Raw genomic sequence first — 10449 nt, forward strand, 5'->3', positions numbered from 1 at the left:
AATACAGAGGGCTTATGTTGGTCTCCTTTGTTTGTCTGTAGCTTGTAGTTTTTCAAGTGAACACGTACTACCATTATAATAAAAAAAAGTTTCTACTTTATTTTATTTTAAGAAGAAAAATCTGATACTCTAAGTGTAAATGTGAGTGGCTCTCTTACTTTGATCCCTATCTGTGATAGAAAAGGGTTTTTTTTTTTTTTCCAATCTGGAAAAGGAAACCTTCAGCATTTGGGAGTATGTACAAAATGATTTTCCTTAACAGACATCCTTTCAAGGACATAAACTAGCAGCTGCTCAGAGGGTTCATCAGACCCCACAGGAGGCTGAGACTTCCTCCATGTGTCTTCTTGTATTTGGAAGTCCCTGTGAAGCCATTTATATCTGAAACTCCAAAACCCAGAGTTCTGAAATCTTCCCAGTTTGTGTGCCGTGAACTATGGCATGAATTTTCCTTACCCATAGATGATATATTATTAAAATGAGAGGATGAAAGGATAGAAGACCTTTCAAAGGAAAAAGAAAGCTACCTTAATGTGCGTTCAGCTCCTGAGATGTGTGTTCATAGTTAAGTCACACCAGATTCCCCACCAAAGCCATGCCTGGTCATGGATCCATCATCTTTGTTCAGTCTGAAAGGTCTTTCCTAACTTCTTAGCCTAGAATATTTTACTCCATCTCAAAAACCTTATCCAAACAATCTCTCTTTTAGACACTGCTTACTCCATGTCTCTCTGTTATGTCCCTCACTATTTCCAGAGGGCAGAAACAGAATTAATGTCTCCTTTCTATGAGTGGCTACAGCACTTTTTTCCCACTGCTGTTACAGAATGAGTCAGAAAGTGATCTGACAGTAGCTTGCCATTTTATTTCTCCTTGCCCCACTCACTCATCTATTCCCATACTGGGAACTTTTACCAGGAAAGGAGCAGTGAGAAAAAGAGACATAACACTAAAATTTATTCAGTCCCTGCTTTTCATCAGCAACCATTTGCAACAGGTGCTTTTACTTATGGTACCTAATGGTATCATCAAATCATTCAAAAGGCACGTAGTATTACACTTCACAATGGAGGAAGTAGACTCTCAAAGTAGCACAGCTGCTGCTATGGCTGGATTGTGTCTTCCCCACCCAAATTCATATGTTGAAGCCTTACCCCAACCACCACATGGTGTGATATAGTATTTGAAGATGCAGACTTTGGGAGATAATTCGTTTTAGATGAGGCCATGTGAGTGGGGTCCTCATGATGGAATTAGTGCCCTTGTGAGGAGAGACACCAGAAAGAGTACTTTCTCTCTCCTCTTCATGTGCACAGTAAGAAGGAGGCTCTCTGCAAGCCAGTAAGAGTGTTCTCACCAGACCCTGACCATGCTGGGGCTCTAGTCTCCTAACTCAGACTTCTAGCCTCCAAAGCTGTGAGAAAATACATTTCTGTTTAAGCCACCCAATCTATAGTATTTTGTCACTGCAGTCCAAGCAGACTAAGGCTGCTGTTGAATACCAGAGCCAGCATTTAAATCCTGCCTTATTTTTTTCTCTATATTATGACGGTGTGTTAGTCACTCAGTTGTGTCTGACTCTTTGTGACCCATGGACTGTGGACCACTAGGTTCCCCTGTCCGTGGAATTCTCCAGGCAAAAAAATGGAAGTGGATAGTCATTCCCTTCTCCAGGGGATATTCCTGACCCAAGAATCAAACCCGGGTCTCCTGCACACAGGCAGATTCTTTACCATCTGAGCCACCAAGGAAGCCTGTGTAATACTATGCTGCCTCTCAATGTGGACTGTTATATGCCGTCATAACTCCAGTATTTAGCATCTGTGCTGTGCTTAGTCGCTCAGTCTTGTCTGACTCTTTGCGACCGCATGGACTGCAGCCCACCAGACTCCTCTGTCCATGGGAATTTTCCAGGCAAGAATACTGGGGTGGGTTGCCATGCCCTCCTCCAGGGAATCTTCCCAACCCAGGGATCGAACCTGCATCACTTGCACCTCCTGCATTACAGGCGGATTCTTTACCAACTGAGCCACCAGGAAAGCCAGTATTTAGCAGAGTGACTGGAAAATAGCAAAGTAAAATTTCACAGATGGATGTTGCATGTAGAATGAATGAATGAATAATCAAATGATTATAGATAAAAAGATAAGCGTTTACAGCTGAACTTTTACAATCTAGACACACACCAGTTTACAAATTTTTTGTTAAGGGCAAACCATTTCTGATTGCCATGCGGCAAATATATACCACTCTCTTGGTTGCAGAGAAAGTCCAGTGTGTTCTGGGCAGTGTAAAGACTACCGCTGGCATTTGTTGAGCTGTTTTGCTTAAGGAGATAAGTTTCTCCTTGAGAATCAGTCAGGAAATCTGGGAAGTTATATTAACCTTTGAGATTATTGAATCTTGGTCTGCTTTCTTAAATGGAGAAAGCACAGAGAATTTATTTCATGCTTTGAAAATAAAACTGGACACAGCTTGTTTTTAAAGAATATAAATTTGAATTTTAGCCCATTCTTGATTATAAAATGCATAACTTTTTCTTCTATTTTCTTCTGTTATTCATACTGTGGTTTACTCTGTAATCACATCAAATCTTGTTTTATTTTGATAGTGATTTTGATGCCAACACATTTCTTATTATTCTGGTATGTAAGCATCATGAAAACCAAATTTCATAATCTCCCCAACATCATTTGTTCATTGGCCATAATATTTAAATACCACCCTCAAAGAACAATCCAGAATAAGAATTTCAGAGAGTCCCAGGAACTTTCCTGTCAGCTCATAACCTACAAGCTGAGAGTTAGCAATCATCAGTGTTGCAGAAACCAGTAATTGAGAAACCAAGCACCACACTCGGAGACTTGGAGAACTCAGGTATTTATTACACTGGCGGGCCCAGAGGAGTTAACACCTAAGCTCTGAGCCCCGAACAAAGGGCTTACAGAGTTTTTATAGACCTACTATAGTGGGAAACACCAGCTGCTAATAGGCTGGTTTAAACTAAGGGGATTTGCATGCACGGGAACAGCGGTCAAGATGTGGAGGGGGATGCCTGACCTTTACATGGACAGGCATGATTGGGCAGGTTTGCAGGGGCTGGGCAATTGCAAAGAGCAGTACAAGGGTGAGTGAGATAAGCTCCAGTTCCTAGTATTGTAAGTCTCCACTTTCTGAGACTACATGACCTACATGATCCAGACTTTGCAAAAAGCTAAGTTACAGAGTTACAGAGGCAGAAGAGCAGGAGGTTATGTAAAATTTTAACTTTTCCTCTTCACCAGTGCATGCTTGGAGACCAGCGTCGTCAAGGAAGCACTGGATGGCTGCGATAGTGGCAAGAAAGCAAATTCAGGTCTCACACATCCCTTATTCTCTTCATTAAAACTTCACTTCCTTTCATGACTATTCATATAATTCTATCTTGCAAGGCAGTAATATTTATGCCTCTCTCCTAAAATACTAATGGCTGATATATCTCAGTCTTGTCCCTAGCTCCATAGATGTGTCAATGTGTGTGTGTCCTGAAATCCTACTCTATCATCCAACATTTTTTTAAAAGATATAAATGTGAAAGAAAAGATAAAAATAAAGTAGATAAGAATCTCATAAAAGAGCCATTAGGGGACATAGCTAAAAGATTAAAGGTAAATATATATTACCAGACATGGTAATAAGGTGGTCAGGCACTCTTGAAATTAAGCTTGGAAATGTAATATACAGAGATGAAAGGAAATTAAATATGAAACCCTGAGATACTTATTAAGCCGTCAGTGGGAATCTGGACCATGATGTCACAACTAGGAGAGGAAAGACGATGCGTGTAAAGTTGGATGAGATCCAGTTTGTGCTGTAGATTTATGCAGTTAATTTTGTCCCCTGACTGCATTCAGATGAGCATTTCTCCTAGACATACACCAAGAAAATTGCTGCATTATAGCTGCGTTAATGGTAATCAGCTTGCTAATGAGCACCAGAAGGTCGTTACAGCAAAGAGAGGTTCAAAGATGTATAACCTAGAGGAAACAAGAGCGTAATTCTTCAGGGAATGCAAGTGTCTTGTTTGTAGGTCATAGATTATTTGTTTTGGTCACTGCATTGCACAGGGAGTTTAATTTACGCAGAAAAAAAAAATGAAGCCTTTTGAATTGTGAGATCAGCCCAGCTTAATTAAGAAAAGTAACACTAGATAGCTTTGAATTTGTGGTAAAAATAGAATTCTTCAGTAGACCTAAGATAGTCCTGTGCTGTGTGGAGTGATAGTTGTGGTTATGCAAAATGTGAGATTTTATTTGTATTTATTTGTATGCCAGACATTGCTTTGTGGCTCTCTGACATGGACAAGGTCAAAACCTCTGGGGAGAAAAAGGTAAGGTTCAGAAATTAAGTCACAGTCTTGTGCAAACAATTTCAGAGTCTAACCTTTCTGAGAGAATTAAGAGATATTTTAATGTTTAGTTCAGAAGTGCATTTTGGCTTCAAAAGGTTAAGTATTTACTGATATTGACAAAGGAGACTATTCACCAGGAATGCTGCTGCTATAGTTTATTAGGAAGGTCAGGGACTCGACGATCCATCCCTAGTCAAGCTGGGTGGGGCCTCTCAGGAACTTGCTCCCCACCGAAGAGTTAGGGAGCTCATCAACTCCTGTATCGTATCAATAGAAACAGAATCATATCATTTGTTTAAATCATTTCAGAGGTTCTATATTTTTGTTTAATGAGTACTTTTAAATAAACTGTTTCTCTAATATGCTCTTTGGGTAGCTTTTATAAGCAAAGAATGATGCCTTGGAAATGAACAATGGTAATAATTTGCATCTCCCCTGTCTGCTAGTACATGGAATTCATCACCGTATTCAAATAAATGTTTTTCTTATCCCCAAAAGAACAAATGAAATGGCTTCTGATGATAGATAGACAGACAGATATAGATACACACAAATATAGATGAACTGATTGCAATATAATAAACATAACATCATACTATACTATTCTATTGGAGAAGGGAATGGCAACCCACTCCAGTATTCTTGCCTGAAAAATCCCATGAACAGAAGAGTTCATAGGTTGGCAAAGAGCCGGACACAACTGAGTAACTAACATACACACACACACACACACACACACACACACATACTATACTATACTATATTATACTATACCGTACTATAGGCATTTTATAATTTCCAACCTTATACCTCTCAGAATGAGAAGTTCATATTTTTTTTTACATTTACCAATATCCTCAGATAAACATCTTCCTTTAAGAAGGAAACTTCCTTTGTTCCAAATTCTCAACCCCAGAGGGCCCAGTTCTAAACTTCCTCACTGCAAAGAAAACACTCTTTGGATTAAACCAGTGTTTTAATTGTTGGTTCCACGCTGTCACCTTTTTTCAGAACACCTATGACACATGTCCTTTCATAAACATTCCAGCCCGTCTACACAGAATAAGTTCACTGGAGAATGGGTTTACATGCCAATTTGAGGGGGAAAAAATAGAAAGATAAATGACAGCTGAGGAGTGATGGAGGGAGGGAGGGAGAAGGGAAGGGAGGGCCCTGTGGAAGGATAGGATGGATAGGTAAGATACTTAATCTATCAGTATAACAATATGGTGTTGGGGAAATATATTTTTAAAACAAAATCTTCCAATACAGAAAACCTCTCCACAAAAAAATAGTAGAGAAAGAAAACATGTTTATCATTGAATAAGCATTAAACCAGAAAGTAAAGCGAATCAGAGGCAGTCCACTAAAAGATGTAAAGACAGAAAAGAATCTTCAGAAGACACAACCACTGCATACATATTCTCGAGGTAAACAGGAGCTAGGCCTCAAGTAGGAGCACTCGACAGCACCATTTGTCATAAGCAGTCCATCCTGACTTCACCTGGTAGTTGGGGTTACCATTCGTGTTGGCTAATTTCACTCTTTCCGGAGTGAAAACACAATACTCATCTCTTTGTGACAGGGAGTAGCTTTGCAGTTTGGAACAAGACACCCACCAAAATCAGGTTCTTGCCCACCTACAGAGAGTGGGAGATGGGGGCCCTATCTCCCTTGATGTTTAAAGAGATGCCTCCCAGGTCCTTGAGAAAGACATTCCCAGGTCAGAAAGCTGAAAAAAGGCCTATCTCATTTTCTAAAAGATTCTTATATATTTCAAAGAGATGAGGAAGTACTTGTAATTACATGTTTTCCAAAATAAATGGAGAAGGAAATGGCAATCCACTCCAGTATTCTTGCCAAGAAAATCTCACAGACAGAAGAACCCAGTGGGCTACAATCCGTGGGGTCGCAAAGAGTCAGACACGACAGTGACTGAGCCGCAGTAGTGACCAGCAGCAGACTGGGCATGCAAAGTAAACACTCTGAGAAAAAGAAGGGGAGGGAAATCTCTTTCCTTACTTTCATCAGGAGGAATTAAGCCTCTTATATTTGATTGGTATTTGTCCTGACAATGGGCACCACTGATTTTAACCCAAAATAAGCCCCCTGGGTTTGCTCTGAGGTTTGGGTTACTTGCCCTGATGGAAGGGCAGGCAGGAGTCTGAGCTGAAGCTGCTCTGGTTCCCAGAGCTCTGGAGTCTCCCAGGTCTGAGTACTCCCACACTCTGGGAGTTTGCTTCCAGGAGGTCCCCCAGTGTCTAACTCCGAGCTCCTCCCACCTTCCTGTAGACTCAGCCTCGGACTGTCTGGGGTGGGCCAGGGTTCTTCCTCTGTAGCCTGCTCCCCGCAGTGCTACAGCTGCTGACTCAAGTCCCGTGTTCTGAACAAGTTACTGTGTTCACTTATCCTGCTGCTGCTGCTGCTGCTAAGTCACTTCAGTCGTGTCCGACTCTGTGCGACCCCATAGACGGCAGCCTATCAGGCTCCCCTGTCCCTGGGATTCTCCAGGCAAGAACACTGGAGTGGGTTGCCATTTCCTTCTCCAATGCATGAAAGTGAAAAGTGAAAGGGAAGTCGCTCAGTCGTGTCCGACTCTTAGCGACCCCGTGGACTGCAGCCTACCAGGCTCCTCCGTCCATGGGATTTTCCAGGCAAGAGTACTGGAGTGGGGTGCCATTCACTTATCCTCATAGGTGCAAAAATCCACCACTTACCAGACACCTGGGGCTTCCCCCCATGGCTCAGGTGGTAAAGAATCTGCCTGCAGGAGACCCAGTTCCATTCCCGGGTTGGTAAGATCCTTTGGAGAAGGAAATGGCAACATACTCCAGTATTCTTCCCTGGAGAATCCCATGGACAGAGGAGCCTGGCAGGCTACAGTCCATGGGATCGCAAAGAGCTGGATATGACTGAACCGACTTGCTCCAGACACTTGCCCTGCAGAAAGTTATTTCTCCTCTTCAGTTTTAAGGGAGAAAGACCCATAGATGAACTAAGAAAGTTAAGAAATCATTTCCTAGAACAGCAGAGACTTAGAGCCTGAAAGTGACCTTAAAGACAAATTCATCCTGTCCCCAAACACTGTCAGTTTCCGTGTTTAAGGCAGCACATTCCATTATCAGACACCTCACGATTTTATATACAGAGGTACAATCTACTTTATCCATCTGACCCATTGGGTCTGCTTCTGTCATCTGGAACTATAGCAAATAAAATAAGGTAGAAAAAGCTAACATCTCCAAAGCACTATAGAGCCTATAAAGCAAATTTATGTTGATTACCTGATTTTATCAACAGAACCCTTTATATATTTGCAGCCAGTCGGTTTTTCACCACTGCCTTATCTTCAGTAGGGAGAACTCCCCAGGGTTTCCAGATTCTTCACCAGCTTGATTTCCTTCATTTATACTCACTATAGTTTTTAGTGCCTCCTTTTAATTGGGTACAAATTAATGGCAATTAAAGAATTAGACCTTATCTCAGAAAATACTTCCTAGTAAGCACTTCCTTGGCCCAATCACTTCTTTTTGCTAAGTTAAAATGCTGCATTAGTAGTAAGTCTTCTTTTCTTACAAATAGGAATAAACAAAATATTCTTATTAAAAAGAGTATGCATGATACAGGTTTGTTAAACATTTTTCTCCTTCTTTTGCTAGCAGATTGCTGTAAATGTGCTTTTATCTCACATGTCATGCTAGAGGAACCAAGACCTCAAAGAAGAAGAAAGTATGTTTATGAAGGCCCTGACTGCCCAAAGCTCTCTCCATGCTGCAGATGGTGTGGGAGGGTGGCAAAGTTAACTCATACTGTGTCTCGGTCAGTTCAGACGCTCAGATACACTAGCGCTTACCCAGCTTCTCTCCTCTAGAAAGAGGAAGGGGTCTGTGCCTTCAACTTCAGGGGCATGGGGGGCAGAGGCTGACACTAGCAGACACGTGAGTCCTGGGTGTGTCTTGGCTGGCGCTTCATATTTCTGCTGTGTGCTGACTCCATCAGGCAGTTGGGCCTCCTGCACATGTGCTTTATTCTTCTGGCTCCTGGGAAAATCCTGAATCTCCATCACGTCCACTATCCAGTTTCCTGGCTCATGAAGAGTCACCTGAAGTGCTGTCCCCAAGACTGGTCGACTGTGCATCAGCTCAGCTTCTACAGCGTGGAACTGAGAAAACCTCCAGAGCACCAGGAAGACCTTGTTCTGTCCAATCACAGCTCACCTCCCCTCTCCTCACAAGGCTCTGGGTGGAGCAGACTTCAATCAGAATTCCAAACAGGGGAGTGGAGCGTGGGCCTCCCCCGTGACGGCCTCCCCTGTCACTGACAGCTGGGTGACCCCAGTGCCCGCCACCTCCTCACTGCACACCACTGCCACCCAAACCAACCCCAGTCCCATCTCATCCACCTTCTCTCTCCTTCTTCCCACTGTCTCCTGAGGTCACAAAGACTGCCCTAGTCTATACCTCCTTTACCTGAAACTATGATTGGACCTGCTAAACCTGCCTGTGCTGTGCTGAGCTCAGTTGGGTCTGACTGTTTGTGACCCTATGGACTGTAGCCCATCAGGTTCCTCTGTCCATGAGATTCTCCAGGCAAAAATACTGGAGTGGGTTGCCATTCCCTTCTCCAGGGGATCTTCCCAACCCAGGGATGGAAGCTGAGTCTCCTTCATTGCAGGCAGATTCTTTACCATCTGACCCACCGGGGAAGCCTTATCTCCCATACAGACTCTGGATTTATTAAGGAAGGACCCGTGTTGATTTTGGTCTCTTCATCACTTAGTACAGCTCCTAATATCCAAAGGGGCAGCAGAGCCTAGCCTAAGTTCTGGCTGGGTTCAGATTTTTGTTTTACTGGATTTATGTGATTTTTGAGCAAGTAATTAACCTCTCTGTACTTAAATCTGCTTACCTATTAAGTGGGGAAGATAATAATAGCTGTAATTACTATTACTGAACAGTAATAGAGACTTCCAGGTGGCACAGTGGTAAAGAATCTGCCTGCCAATGCAGGAGATGCAGGAGACACAGGTTTGATCCTTGGGTCGTGAAGATCCCCTGGGGAAGGGAATGGAAATCCACTCCGGTATTCTTGCATAGAGAATCCCATGGACAGAGGAGCCTGGTGGGCTATGGTCCATGGGGTTGCAAAGAGTTGGACATGACTGGGCGGCTAACACACACACACACAAATACTGTATTTTATAACTAACATGGGCATGTCGTAAATGTCTGTGAACTGTACTGAAGGCCAGCAGCTGCTCTCTAGTCTACTCTTCTCTAGGAAACCAAATGGTTTTGGAAGTCACAGAGGATAAGGGTAGTGATTTCTGCTCCCAGACACAATTATTCTACAGGCTGTGATGCTCCATGTCACACACAGAGGGTTGATCAAGTCTCCAGTGTTTGCAAGGACTGTGGAGCCTGTGTGCACCACTGCTCCTCACGTAGATCTCACAAAAGTACACGTTTAATCTGAGCCCCTGATTCGTCTCTCGCTTGATGCCGAGGGCTCCCAGAAGACCCAGGAGGATGAACAGGTGAGTTGATAGCAACACACTGGTGGAGTCCTGGCCTCTGCATCAGAAAACAATACTAAGGTGCTTGCTTCAGCAGCCTGTATACTAAAATTGAAACAATACAGAGATTATCATGGCTCCTGCTCAAGGATGACATGCAAATTCATGAAGCAGTTGGGTATTTTTTGGTAAATCAACATTAGTTAAATAATAAGCAAACAAATGAAAAAGAAAACATCTCCAAGACCTGTGTAATCTTAGGGAGTCACTTCACCTGACTAAACCTCAGTTTCCATATGGAAATTAGATGAAATAAAGCATGTGAATATTCATTTGTCAAGCACTTAATGATGTACAAAAGCAAGAGATTTGCTAATTACCCCCATCAAAAGCTCCTCCAAGCCCAGAGGAGTCAGTCTGTCTGATTCACAGAAACTTCCTGTAATATTTTCAAGGGGCAACTCCCAGTATGAGACCTTGCATAGGTTCTGACATTAGTGTATTGTGTGTGTGTATGTGTGTATGCCTGACACGTCTGTCTCCT

At 42.7% G+C, this 10449-nt stretch overlaps 1 non-coding gene across 1 annotated transcript; it reads left to right on the top strand.

The window, feature by feature from the left end:
* Nucleotides 1-9986: 9986 nt before the first annotated feature.
* LOC129624853 (U6 spliceosomal RNA) lies at nucleotides 9987-10091 on the top strand. Its single transcript, XR_008701185.1, has one exon. It is a non-coding gene; the product is annotated as a U6 spliceosomal RNA (small nuclear RNA).
* The last annotated feature ends 358 nt before the right edge of the window (nucleotides 10092-10449 follow it).

This window comes from Bubalus kerabau, chromosome 12 (genome assembly GCF_029407905.1).
Source record: "Bubalus kerabau isolate K-KA32 ecotype Philippines breed swamp buffalo chromosome 12, PCC_UOA_SB_1v2, whole genome shotgun sequence".
Taxonomy (NCBI): Eukaryota; Metazoa; Chordata; class Mammalia; order Artiodactyla; family Bovidae; genus Bubalus; species Bubalus kerabau.